The sequence below is a fragment of the Anthonomus grandis genome, chromosome 22 (genome assembly GCF_022605725.1).
Source record: "Anthonomus grandis grandis chromosome 22, icAntGran1.3, whole genome shotgun sequence".
Classification (NCBI taxonomy): domain Eukaryota; kingdom Metazoa; phylum Arthropoda; class Insecta; order Coleoptera; family Curculionidae; genus Anthonomus; species Anthonomus grandis.
In genome coordinates, this window is record NC_065567.1 from 35,688,477 (window position 1) to 35,703,540 (window position 15,064).

Here is a 15,064-nt window from a genome sequence, read left to right on the forward strand (position 1 = left end):
ATGTAGCGGGAATTACGGCAAGTTACATGATTATGCCAAGATTAAGACGAAAAGGCTGTATATACTGTTTAACGTTTTTACAAATACGTCTTATAGGAGATCCAGAGATAAACTAAAAGCTTGGACAGTTTGGTGTTTAGAAGGAAGGTGGCGGACCTGACTCTTGACCTTAACCCTATTTTTAGCGATACCATCTCTCCGTGCTCTTCCGATCTGGCCTATATTATTCCACCGAGAGCTATATAGGCAAGATCAACTCGGCAAGTCTGTGGAATCAACTCCCAGAGTACGTTTTTCCGGAATATTAAAACTTGCAGAAGATATTCACAGACACCTTCGTAGCACTGGCCCTTTTGTGACAGTGTTTTGAATTGAAATTGAATTTGAATGTTTTCTTTGGTAATAACAAAAACATTTACAGCAAAACATTACAGTAACAAATGAAGCCATAGCTTGGGCAGTGGGTGAGTTTAGTCCATAGAAGGCTGCGGGACTTGACGGAATCATACCCATGATGTTGCAAGTAGGCCTCGAAACCACACTGCCTTACTTAAAGAGAGTTTTTGTGGCCAGCATTGCAATGGGGTATGTTCCACTAAATATCTGTCTGATAAAATAAACCTAAGCACTTTGGTGTATTAAACTAAATATTAACATTACAGTCTTTCACTTTATTTAATTTTTTTCTTAGTTAGGCCTTATTCCCCTCAAGTACCTTATGTACTAGTACATGCGCGTCTCTTTTTTCTCGGAGTCGCCTATTCAAATGTTCTGTGCAAGCACTAGATTAGTCATTTTGTATTTGGGTCTTACTTGCGTTTGTTCGAAGACTGATTTTTGATGAGGTCTGTACTATTTCTTCGAGCATCTGCTTTTTATTTCCGATATTATCTGTGAAGAGAATAACTTCATTTGCGAATGTGTTAGCCTTTCGCCTCTTTTCATTTCTGTTAACGAGTTTCTAATTTCTCCTAGAATGTCCTCTCATTCATTAATTAACTTTTTCATCATTGATTAATTAACTTTTTGCACAAATGTTGCAGAGTATAGAAAGTCTTATGTTATTCTCGGCGGTTTTTCTCCATTTGGCCTTGCTACACTTTGGTCGTCTTTTAATTTAAAAATCTTTCTTTTTCCTTCTTTTCCTCCTCGAGAGTTTTCTTTATTTTTTTCTTTAACACCTTTATATTTTTGTTTTCTTTTAGAGTTTACGTTATACTTTCTGTATTTATTGCTTTCATTTCTTTAGAATTTATTGAATAAGAAAAATGAAATAACAGTTTGGTAGTTAAATCTACCTTTATCAAGCTAAATAAAATATATGAAAATACTTATCTTTTTTACATTTCTTTGATGTTTTCAAAAACACTAAATCAAAGAATTTTTGAAAACTCGACACTTGTTTGGCTTTGATAAACTGTTTGAAAAAATAACAAAGAAAATACAAAGGTTACTTTTTTAATATGTAAAGCTTGTGATCCAAATATTCAATAATAGAAAATGAATAAAATTCCATGCCCTGTTTTACCTCTTTTTTTAGCAAGGAAATCCATGCATTATTAAATTTAACCGAACAAGTAGCTATGCATTTATCTTCGTTTAACATTATAAATGCACTTTGGTTCCTTCGCTAAAATTTAGGAAGCAGCCCAGTTTATTGTATGGTGATTGTCCAATGCATGTTATGTAATTTTCGATTTTTGAAAATAATTTTGTTATACGTTTATTGATTATTTTTGGTAGTGGTCTACAGATTTCGCCTATTTAAAACTACAAAGTATTTTATATACTACATTTTTATTTAATTAATTTTCTTCTTAAGGTTTAGTATTTTTTAATTATGAATTCGTCACAACAATATAGATTTTATGTTTTTTTTTGTTTAAGACTGGTTTTAGACGTTGTCTAGATCTGTGACAGGAATCTTGGCTTTGGCGAGTTTGAGGTCCTGAATCAAACATTTAATTTTCGACAACAATTTCTCTGAAAGCTTTTAGCCACCTGATTTGATATTTTATCACAAAATGTAATACTACGGTATTCGACTTCTTTATGTCTTTACAAAGAAGTTATCTATTTAAGAATTTATTTTCATGTTTTGAATATATTTTATTGATGGTGTTGTCAGGATATCCGTTATTATCTGATATATCGTGTCAAGTTCTTTTTGAAGGTAGTTAAAAAAAGGAGAAATGTTAAAAATTCTGGGAAACAATGAATTAAATGCGGTAAATTTTTCTTCATAGGATGGTTGGCAGAAAAGTGAATTACAATATCAGTTGCTGTAGGTTTTTTATACATCTTTAATTCAAGTAAATTGGTACTTTTTAAATAGGGATCTTTTTATAAATAAATCAAGAAAGGGTAATGAATAATTTTTTTTTCATATATGAACTTAGTAAAGTTGTAAGAAGAGTGGACATTTTTTCAATTGCCTTTCAATTCAATTTTCAAAAGTCATTCTCAGATACGGTAAAAAGTGTCAAAATCATCCTCGTATCTGTAAATTAACACTTGTGAACTTTTTAAAAGAAAGATATTCTGAGATCTTTTTCTCAAGACAGAGAATGAAAACTCTGCGGAAGGAATGGAGACAATTTGAACCCATAGCCAGGCTGGACTTCTGAACATACAAAACTTTTGGAAAAACTCTTTTTCTTAGGTTAGAAACATCAAATGAAGCAAGAAAAGAGCTGTGAGGTATTGTCGTATTAGATAAATTACGAGTTAGTTCAGATGAGTTTTTTATAGAGAATAGATTAGAAAACTTAGTTAATTGGGGCAAAATGGATGTTTCCAAGAAGTCAGTTTCGAAGCAGGTGATAGGAAACTACAGGTCTAACGGGACAATTATCCTTATAAATCTTGGGAAAGCAATTAATTAATGGAGTCCGATAATAATGGGTTATAACATCGAAATGTATAACTCTTAAAACAAGCTTGGCATTATTTTATTGGGAAAAGTTAAAAAAACTCTTTATAATTACTTTAAATATAATGGACTTAATAATCATCCAGTAAAAATACAGCTTTGGGTTTAGTGCATACATACAAATAATGGATTAAATAACAAATACACATATATAAGTGTAGTCATTAGTATAAAATATGCTTCCAACATTTTTATAAACACATATAATAATGAGAATTAATAAATAAAAATATAGCAATAAGTAAAAAGCTATAAAAGTACTTATAATTTGTTTTTCTGAATGCTATTAATAAATTAAGTGAAAAACAAATGGTAAAATATTTTAATATTTTCGGAACGTCTCCTGGTGATTTCTCTAAAATGTTGAGCATATTAACCCTTTCGGCCCCAATGGGACAAATAAATCCCAACATACATTTCATAACATCTGCTGGGCGCTATCTGTCCCGTTTTTAATGGAAATTGTCATTAGCGGGTATTTTAAGGTTTTAACAATTTTTCGACAGGCAGCGACACGCTTTTTGGAGGTCATTCTGATTGGAAACGCCGAAAAGCGAGCACGTTGTTGGTTTTTGACACTGTTTTTTTTACAAATTTAATAGTTTTTGTGTGGTTTTTGAAACACTCTGTTTAGGTAAGTTCAGCATATATAATAGCAAAGTATTTTGATGGTTTTTTTGTTTTGGTTTTTACATTTTGGGTGTAATATTTGGCTATGGGATATATGTGTCCCAGTGGGTTTTCTGATAGGGTGATTTATATCCTAATGGTATTTTACAGTATGTCAAGAAAGAAGTTGACCAGGGCAGAGCTTCAAGATCTTGCTGACAATTTAGAAGAGTTGTCATCCGGAGAAGAAGTGCAATCTCCATATGAGGACTCTTCCTCAGAAGAAGACCCATTCCATAATAGTGAAGAGTCCGACGAGTTGTATCAGCCCTCGGATACTTCGGACGAAGATAGTGGAGACATTGAAAGTGATGCAAACGAGAACCTAACCCAACCCAACGACGGCGTTATTTCTGCTGAAAATTCAGATCAAGAGGTATATATAATACCTATGTCCCAAGACTTAGCATTCCAAATGAGAGTCAATGTATCATACATCCTCCAATTGCTGCAAATGCCTCCCCGCTGGACATATTCACTAAAATTTGTCCTCGAAGTTTATTTACTTTTATTGCTGAGTCTACAAACCAGCGAATCAAAATTTACAAAGAAAATAAAAAAAAGCAGGCGACTTTCACTGATGTAGGGGAGATTATGATTACTATTAGCTGCACATAGTTATGTGTTTCAATAAGGTGCCAAAACTTCGCCATTACTGGTCATCGCATCCATCTTTGAGAAACAAGGCCATCAAATCGGCCATATTCAAAAACAGGTGTTTGTTTTTACTATCCAAGCTTTATTTCAATAACCCAGTCAAGCCAGAAGGGGCCAGTAAGATTTACTATGCACAAGAGCTTCTATCTTGCTTCAAATATACGTTTCAGAAATATCGATCCGACAGTACAAGTTAAAGTATTGACGAGAGCATGATGGGCTTCAAAGGAAGATCTTCACTAAAACAATATATGCCACAAAAACCTGTGAAAACAGGCATAAAATTATGGTCTAGATGTGATGCCAAAACAGGATATACATACGATGCAAATGTATATTGCGGCAAGGACGACGTTGAAAGGAGCGGAACTTTGGGCGAAACTGTTGTAAAAAAATTATGTGAAACTATACAAAATCCAAACGTAGTTCTGGCCTTTGATCGATTTTTTACATCAGTCCGATGGATTCCCTCCAATACCCAGCTGTATGAACAGCCATTATTACAAGAAAAGACATGCCAAAAAATTTCATCGAAAAACGAAAAATGTCTAGGGGTGAATGCGAGTTTTTATCAAATCAAACAAACTCTATTGCGATTAAATGGCAAGATACAAAGCAGGTTATTCTTTTGAGTAACTGCCATACACCTGATATGACCTGTGTGAAGAGAAAAGACTGGGCAGAGAGTTGACGTACCATGTCCCACTGCTATTGCATACTACAATGAAATCATGGGTGGTGTCGATCTGTCTGATCAGATGAGTGGTGTGTATGGCAGAAAATCATGCAAATGGTGGAAAAAAGTATTTTATCGACTTTTGATGATTGCTGTTGTTAACAGCAGGGTAATATATAATGACTTACGTCGTACCCAAAAAAAGATACCCTTACTGGAATTTTTATTTGCCTTATCAGAGGACCTAATCGAAGAAGGACAATCGCAAACTTTAGTCAAAGTTCGAAGAAACAGTTGTGGAAGGCTATCAAAGAGATCAAAAGTAATGAAAAATGTGGGTGATCACCTTCCAATAGAAACATCGAAACGGCGAAGAAGTGCTCGTTGCGCTCTTCAGAAAAAAGAACGTAGAACCACTACTATTTGTGCAATGTGCGATGTAGGGTTGTGCAAGCATTGTTTTGCGCTTTATCATTCGTCCTAAAATACTTACCTTTGCGGGTTGTCTTTTTGTGAATAAATGAAAAAATAAAAATTTTGAAATACAAAAATTGTTTTTTTGGCCCCTAGGGATATTTATAACCCACCTAAAAATCCCGCTGGGATATATTTGTCCCACAATTTTTTGCTTTCCCTGTATATATATTTTTTATTTTAACTAGTATATATTGTCAAATGATCTCTTAAAATACCATAACTTGCAAAAACATCCTTTAAAATCATTAAAATTAAAATTGCGTCCCAAAGGGTTAACTGATTTGATAGCAATTTATGTTAAAATTTATTCAATGTGTGGTGGGTAAAGGCAAAATAATATTTTTACACTACTAAATTGCGGCTATTATATCAGCTTTTCTCCATCATTTGCTAATCATTGGGGTGGAGCAAGCGTCGGGCACACCGCGCGACATCTCTGGAGTCACCGGAACATACTCTAGCTAGTATACAGGTTGGGGAGTTAAAGATTATGCATTATCCACAATAATGGCAATACCGCTTCCTTTCGTGGATTAGCGGTCGCCTCCGGTGGTCTGACAAGTATTTTCTGTTTTTATTTTTTACAGAATTACAATAATATCGGTGAAATAACAAAATAATAATATTTTGTTGTGTCTACACGTGACTACACGCTGCACTGTTGAACTTCAAAGAGCTGTTATTTTTTCGTAACTTATTATAGCTGTCTATACTGCTTTTGAGAGTGTTCAAATTGTTAAATGCTTTTATTGCGGCAATTCGGCAGTACAATGTAGCGATTTGTTGTCAATTAAATTTAAAAATAGACCCAATCCTTGCAAAAAAAATTTTTAAATATGGTTTCGCATTTTGCACATCCTTTTATCTTCAAGTTTGTCATAAATGTTACACTAAAGTGCACGAACCTTTTATCTAAAGGGTCCAGGAACAAGAACTACTAGAAGAAATGGTTTACAGGGCCCGAGAAGTGGATTCAACATGATCAAGTAGAATTGATAGAGATGGACCTCTGGATAACTGTCAGTATTTGGAAAAAACATTTTTTTCCTATTAGGATGTTTATTTCAATAGTTACATATATAAATATAATCTTTGTTTCTTTAAAGAGCCCAGTAGTTGAAAAATGTTTCCTTTTTAAGTATAGTTGTTTATTTTTGCGTTATAATTAGTTGGTTCAACTGATAAAATGTATACAGTACATCCTTAAAGTTATGTCTAAATCCATTTAAAATTCAGGGGTGTGTTCGAAAAAAAAACGGTCGGACCCGTCGATTTTTATTTCAAGTTGCGCATTTTTGTACGTGACGTTTGTATATACAGGGTTGCTCAAAAATAAATTACGACCATCAATTTCATTTTTTCAAATGAAAGCACCTTTTTTTATTTCATCTTTGAATTTCGCGTAGAATTCTACGTATGTTTCATGAATCGCGGTTAAAACCGATAGACTGCTTGGAATCGGTTATTTAGAGTTCAAGTCGGAATATTGGCGCGAGTTTCAAATAAAAATAAAAAGCAGGAAATAAATTTAGTGTTTTAATTCACACCTAAACGAATACTAAAATATGAAATGCTACAATATCTATCTTCCTTGCAATTTTTATATTAATTTTGGTGTCAAAATCAAAAAGAACCAACATTTTTACATAAAAACAATGCTCTTGTCGTATTTTTATATTTTTATAGAATAGAAAGCGAAATGGGATAGAAGCTCCCGTTTTTAAAAAAATAAATAAGTTATTAAACTTTTAGGTCCATCCTTAGTAGATATATTAAAAGCTGACTACGTAAAAAATAATTGAAAATCTAGTTATTTTTACGATTCATAGGTTTCCGAATCAATAGTTGGCGTATATGCATTTTGCGTATGGCTTGGGTAATATCAGTTCATTGGCCCCTCTCCATTTCCAAAGATTTCTTCTCGCATAGGCTAGATCAGAAGTGCCTGAACAGCTCGTTAGCAAGGCAAATTAGAATTTAGAAAATAATTTTTTTCAAATAAAATTCTGGAATTCTGAAAGCATAAGAACTATGTCAAGAGCCACACATCTCTCGCTCAATAATAAGTAATTTAACAAATTACTTATGATACTTATAAAATAAATAATATATAGGAAAAATGTTAATACAATAATGATTACCAGCGAGCCCAAGATGTTTTTTTTGGCAACTCAAACCTAATTCCATTTATTTTTTAGAGGACAGTTGATAATAATCAAATAATTAGGACCAGACGTTCCAAAAATAATATAACATCTAACAAAAAAAGCAATATGTTCTGTACTTTTTCAAATTAATGTATATAATTTGTTATTTCTAGCAAATGACTTTAATTAATTAAAAATTGGCTAAAAAAATCATATTTTAAGGATATTTTTGTTTTAAAATTTAATTATTGTATATGAACTTTTACATGAGAAAAATATTTGAAATTTAGATATGCTTGTGAAGTAATTTTAACATTTTGGAGCCAATTTAACTTTTAAAGTATCACATATTTAATAACGTTTTAGGGATAAGTTTTTATGGGTTTAATCGGATAATGTACTTTTAATGCAGTTGGAAAATTTCCTGACCGCACGTTGGAAAAATCATTTTAAATACTTTAATCTTTCCCTTATTTTGGATTTTGCGACATGACATTTAAGGATAACATATTATTTAAATATTGAGTGTAATTAGAAATTTTTATTGAAAAAATAAATTGTAAAAAGATGTTTTATATAAAAAAAAAAATTAATTTGAATTATTTTGAAATTCGTTGAATCGGCTAATCCAAATTTAAAATTTAGAATATTAAAGGAATATTTTACTTCAGATTTGACATACACCTATCAAATGCCATTTGAAAATTTCAAACCAAAAAAATAAATATTGCTCCAAATGATGATTGGGTTGGAATGTTAAAATCTAAAAAATGCAAATTTTGATATTTTCAAAAAAAAAATTGTATGTTCACGAGTGTACCCGAGGACGACCAAATCATTGCCATGTTTTATGATTTAGTAGATGGTTCCCATAAAATCATATTTTTCATAAAAAAGCAATTGAATATCACTTCCATTTTTATCGGAATCAGAATTTTTATTACGCCATTGGATAGAGCGCAACATTCCCTTTTCAATGAAACATCATGAGTAAGTATCGTAAGTTGATAAACGATTGAAAATTTTATTAAATTATTAAAAAAAAATTAAAATCGACCAATTAGCACTACAGCTCAAAGGTCCATTTTTTCCAAAAAATTATTAAAAATTCGTCCAGGGAATTGAGTTCATTGCAACCTTAAATTTAATCCACATTAATAGAAACGTAACTGAGTGAGAGATCCGACTCAAAGGACCATATTTTCCAGAAAATTATTAAAAATTCGTCCAGGCAATTGAGTTCATTGCAACCTTAAATTTAATCCACATTAATAGAAACGTAACTGAGTGAGACATCCCTCTCATATTTTCCAGAAAATTATTTAAAATTCATCGAGGCAATTGAATTAATTCTTAGTATCCGGTATCCAAATAAATGGAAATATGTATGTAGCACCTAAAGGTGGTTATTTTAATCCTGCCTTATCTTGAAGAATTCAGGTAGATGACTTACAAATTTATGATATTTTTTGTTTCAGTCTGACAGCCTTTTTTCAATGTCTTCTAACAAATGATAAAAGAAGAAAACTATGTACTGACTGGCATTAAACATTTTGACATGATATTAAAAATATCGACTTCGATCTATTTCCAGAAGTGATCTTCAATTATTTCTTCTGATATTTTAGACAACCTTATTAATGATCCACGTTTCAAAATTGTGACGTAAAATACAAATGAATAGCTAATGATTTTTTCGTTTATCACACGGTATACATACGAAACAAGGGACAATTAGGACAATTTAGGGACTTTTCACTGCCAAAGATGTATTTAAAAAAGAAGCAAATAACTGAATTATGTGAACTTAAAAAAGATAGAAAACTATGTAGCTACTTACGAGAACCATAAAAGGGTTCTTTAATATTTTATTGTTTGCTTGATTAAAGACCCTAAAATAGTTTGATAATAAGATAACAACGTCAAAATAAATAAAGATTAAATAATTATTAAGTGTTAAATTATGTAATGATAATCGCGTATTAGCAAAAGAACATTAAAAATGTATTTTTCTGCTTACGATTGTGATATAATAACAAGTATTATTTCGGAGAACATTTAAAATAAAGAAATGTTTTTTGAAATAAGAAATTCGGTTTAGTCCAACCCTGGACAATTTTAACTTACCCCTTTTCCTGTAAGAAATGAAATTTTTGATTTAAATGTTTGTAAATCTAATTTATATATTATGATATTTATAAAAAAATATTTTATCTTTCTTATAAAAAAATATTTAAGTCTCTTATGTTTACATATATTATTAAAACAAAAGCAATATGCAAGTACGCATATAGTTTAGGTGAAGTTACTTGGACAAGCATAAAAACTAAAAACGTTTAGCACGCGGCGTTTTCTTTATGAGGCATTGGCGTGCATATAATTTTTCTTTCTCTGGTTTAGAATACAGTGACCGCCTAAAGTTCCGCATAAATTCGATAAAAATTAGAGACATGATTTTTTGAGAAAACGCTCGGACCCGTCGATTTTTGTTTTAAGTTGCGCATTACTTCACATAAGTTTTTGTATACAGGGTGGAACAAAAAAAGAGATATGACGTCATCGGTAATTTTTTTAAATGGAATGCTAAATTTTTATTGCATTTATGAAATATAGGCGAAATTCCAAGCAAGTTTCGTATAACACACCTTATCTCAAAAATCAAATGTTTCCAAAAGATTTACATTTAAATAACAAGAAAACAAATAAGTACGTCTATTTACAAATTAAGATAAAATGGAGGATAAAATGTTATAAACTGTGAAAACTCTTATTAAAGTATCAAGTGTCAAATCATGTCTCCAATTTTTATCGAATTTATGCGGAACTTTAGCCGGTCACTATATATGTATATAGTAAATATGTTATTTTATAACCAACAAAAACATTTATCAAGTCACGCAAAAGTCATGGTTAGATTTAACGACAAATATTTTTTACATAGTTTTTCTTTAAATTACTACAAAAATTGTCAAAAAAATAAAATACCTAATAAAATATTCATTAATTTTAATGTCAATGCTATTTAACCTTGAATTTTTATCTTAAAAAACAGTACTGTAATTTTTTTTATCAAGCGGTTATATTAATCTATTAACAACGTATATTGTATTTAAAAATTGTAATTCAGGTTTAAAATATATTCAGGTCGAAAATGACACATGTTAAGAAATTGATACTCTCTTAAAATTTAATCGGTAAAACGGTCATAAACTAACACATTATAAAATGCCTAAAAATATTTACCACAACTATTCGATTTATTATCACTAGTATCAAAAGGCCGCCAAAGTGACATTTTTATTGTTCAAAAGTTCAGACGAAAGTAAATAAAACAAAAGATCAACTGTATAGAGCAAATAGTATAACAACAAGAACTGCAGTATAATATAAACGCGAAACCGATTTTAGGATGAGCCAAGTCTGCACCATGTTAATTAAAACACACTGACAAAATTCAAAATTGTTATATTGTATACAGGCCTAAATTTTATGGCACGCATCTTAAGAAATGGTTGATTCTTCGAAACTGTATTTCCACGTACAAAAGGGGTGGTCCAATAGCGCCCCAACAAGAAATATAAATTTAAATACTTTTTATACAAATTTTGAATTGGCACATTTTTAGGCTCAAAAATGAACAACTTTGCCGTAAATTTAACCATCTTCTTATCTCTTATATTTACCGAGATCCCAATAGAGAACTAGGAATTTGTAACACGCCGTATAATTGCACGGTCCGTCAGAGGAATAGGATGTTTTTGAAATAATCATAAAATCATTATTTTTTGCTTTAGGAAAAATGTACATACATATACAACATACATTTGACATACACAAAGACATAGCATTTGATAATGGATTGATTTTCTAGGATGGATTTTCAGTTGTGGAAAAGAATATCAGGCATATGGTGATCGTTTCCATCAACGCAGTTTTGAAGGCGTTCGCGGAAATTAGCCTCGACTTTTTGTAGCAAATCTCTATTGATTTCACTATTTTCCTGGCAGATTACATCTTTCAATTCATCTAATTTACGACGATTATTTTCATAAACTTGAGGTACCGAGGCCATAAAACGTTACCGAATCTTGAAATTAAATGGTTGGCAAACAAAAGAGGAAAAACAGCCATGGATGCCCTGGCGGTGGGTGCTGTGGCTCCATCTTACTGAAACCACAAACGTTCACGGTCAATACCTGTTTTTAACTCGGGGATAAAAGAGGTGTTTACCATATTAACGTAACGTTTAGACGTTACTGAAATGGTAACCCCATTTTCTTCAAAAGAATAGAAACTTATCAAGCCAAATTTGAATTCAATTGAAATGCTTTGAGTCAATGCACCGAATGTAATCTGACGCACGGGAGGGGTGTGTTCTCTAATGGCAAACCTGTCCTAAGAACGTTCGCTCTTTGTGCCGCACCCTGTATAATATCTAGTAAAAAATGACGTTTATAAATAATAGAACGCAATACAAGTTAATATTTTACTTATATTCGTTTATTTGAAGAAAACTGTAAAATAAAAATAATGAAACGTATAAAATAATTGCGTTTTCCATTTTTGAGCGCGCGACTCTGTTTCATATTCTCGGCCCGTCCACAATTCAATCCCAGCAGCATCGAGATAATCTCGTATCTTAGTCTGATTCACGTTATCCGCGCCAAACTTGCCTATCTTTATCTGACAAATATTGATTGTTGAACGGGCCAGGGTGCCGTGGAAAGACTCGAATCGACCGTAAATATATACGGGGATCGATCACTAAATATCGTAATATGTTTTGCCGTTTATTTTAACGCGTATATGTAGTATGTTGATTGTATTTTGTACATACTCAATTTTGGAGCTTGACCAAGTAACTTCACGTAAACTATACCCAGAAACTTATATTATAGTCTACTTAAGTCATTTATAGCAATTTTTATTAATCTGTTTTATGGCTAATTTCTTATTAGGGCTTTTTTGCGCATTTATTGCGCCTTATATTTGATATCCAGGAATGCATTTTTAGCCTTATTAACAGCCCCATTTTCCAAATTCAATGTCGTTTTTCAGATTTTATCTGTATCTTTTTTTGAACCTACTATGAAGAATGATTAATACATTTTTATTTTTTAATAAATATGACAAGGTGGAAAAACAGAAACAGGAAAATCGGACTGCCATAAGTTTCCATGAATATGGCACTTTTATGAATAGGTGTCAATGTCTCAAATCTTCGAATCACTGAACTTCTATCATTAAGTTCAAAAATCTCATTAGGCCACAGCAACATAACTTTTCCAACAGTTTATCTGTAACCTTAATTTATATGAGAGATCTTTGGACCTCTCAGATACGATGGTGAATGGTAATGTATTTACGCTGACTTTTCCAAGGCGTTCGACAGACGTAGTCATAATTTGTTAACAGAAAATTAATATGCTCATGGTGAGCCCCTAGTATTCTGGCTTCATTCTTACAAAGGATATTTTCATCGGTTATTGATATCACCTCTATGCTGACCCAGTGTGATTATCTTGTAACTCGTTTTTTCGTTTTTTTTTATCAATGATATGACGTTGTTTTCACGCATGTATGTGTACCACTGTGTATTCTGTATGCTGCTGATTTTAGGAGGCAGGTTTAGGTTCGGTTCTGCTGATGGTGTGATCTCAGTAGAACGTTTCTAAATTAAATTAAAGCTTTCTAGGTTAAGTATTTCAAGTACTACCAGGTTAAGTAATAAGTACTTCATAGGACAAGAAAGGATAAGTGCTGCTGATGAAATTTGATTTTTTAATCTAGGAGTAATTTTCGACCATAACTCTATTTCATTGATCATGTTCAGAATTGCTGTAATAAAATGTTGGGCTTCAATAACGAAATCAGAAATTCGCTCTTTTTTTTGTCAAGACTTTTATTGACTCTCTACCTTTAGTTGTTTCCAAGATAAGCAACAAAACTGATCACAAAGTAAAAAATCGTGATCTTTGTTAAAAGTAAAAAGTGCTTGTGATAAAAGTGGAAGTCCTTATAAGTTTCCACGTGGTTAAATTTTTTTGCCTCTGGAGACTGATAATTTGACGTCAGTGATAACACTGACGGTCAATACAAACAAGTACATAAAATCTAAAAAAAATATTCAAAACTATCAGGATTTACAATAACTTAACCTAAATTGGGGCTCGAATGGAGCCCTCAAACAAGAATAACTACCGAAAATTATGAAAAAAATTATTAAGCTAAACCTAAGTAAAAATAAACTTAACCCTAAATAAACTTAACTAACTAACCTAAACTACAAAACAAGTGCAAAGCAGGACAAAATCTATGAGGATAATAATTATTAAGGATAATAAAATAACGTATTTACATTTTATCTTTGTTAGAACTCTAAACAGCAGCACTTGTGTATGGGTCTCTTTACTATAATGTAGCATTTGTACTAGGTTTAGGTGTAAATTACAATACAAAAATTGTCAACTGATTTATTACATACGTATACACTTAATGCAATCACTGAAGACTACTAGAAACATTTATTTACACTGTATTTATTTTCTACTATTTATTTCCATTTAAAAGTCTTTGCGCCAATTTCAAGACTCGAACTGGTCCCCTAGCGGCGAGGGCATAGATCCTTATTCCGGAATCTTCTCCAACTTACTACGTGTGTCCCGAGATGTCGCGAGGTTTGTCTGCCGCTTACTTCATCCTTGTCGTACCTTAGTGTTAGCTTCTATAATCGCAGAATATGCGGAATCTGCCTATGTAGTGACGTGAAGATCTCTTGTATTTTGTTAATTTCATTGGAAATTAAGGAACGAATAACTATCAGTGGCGACTTGTGGTTTTTTTTTCCAATTTTGCTCTAAAATTCCCGAAAACATAGAAATTACTGCTTTTGTTAAACTCGGCTCTTGACTAGGTATTTAGCTGACGCTGCTATTTATTCGATTTTTGTATGTCTTCAGCATACTTTGATCATCGTCATTGTTTCTATCTGACAAATTTAAGTAACTTTTATGTCTTCCAGGTATTGAAAATATATTTCCTGCAATTTCCCTGTTTTACTCATAGATTTTTTATCTTCCAGGAATTGGAGATCGCTTTTATTTTAAACAAATTCTAGGTAAATTTAGGTCTTCTAGATGTTAAATCGAATTTTCATTCCCTGTTGTTAGAGACAGTTTTCTCTTGTTCCAGACATTTGTTATATTTTCCGAGTATTGAAATGAAATTCTTGCGACGGCTTTTGAGCATATATTTTTCTTTTACTTTAAGCATTCGGTGTCATTTTAAGATATTCCAGGAATAAGAAGTAATTTTTCATATAGTTCCCAATATTTAAAATGGCTCCTAGATATTAAAAGTTATTATCGTTCCAATTCCTGAAAGAAGCTCCAAACATTCGCCGTCATTTTTATATGTTACAGGAATTGGATTATTTTTCATAAAACTTTTTAGTCATTTAAAGTAATATTCCATTAAATTCGTGGAACTTTCTCGCATTTTCCAGGC

The 15,064-nt window shown here is 31.8% G+C and overlaps 1 protein-coding gene across 2 annotated transcripts in view; it reads left to right on the forward strand.

Moving 5' to 3' along the window:
* LOC126748207 (muscle calcium channel subunit alpha-1) overlaps nt 1–15,064 on the forward strand; it is a 120,256-nt gene that overhangs the window by 13,304 nt on the left and 91,888 nt on the right. The window lies entirely within an intron of this gene.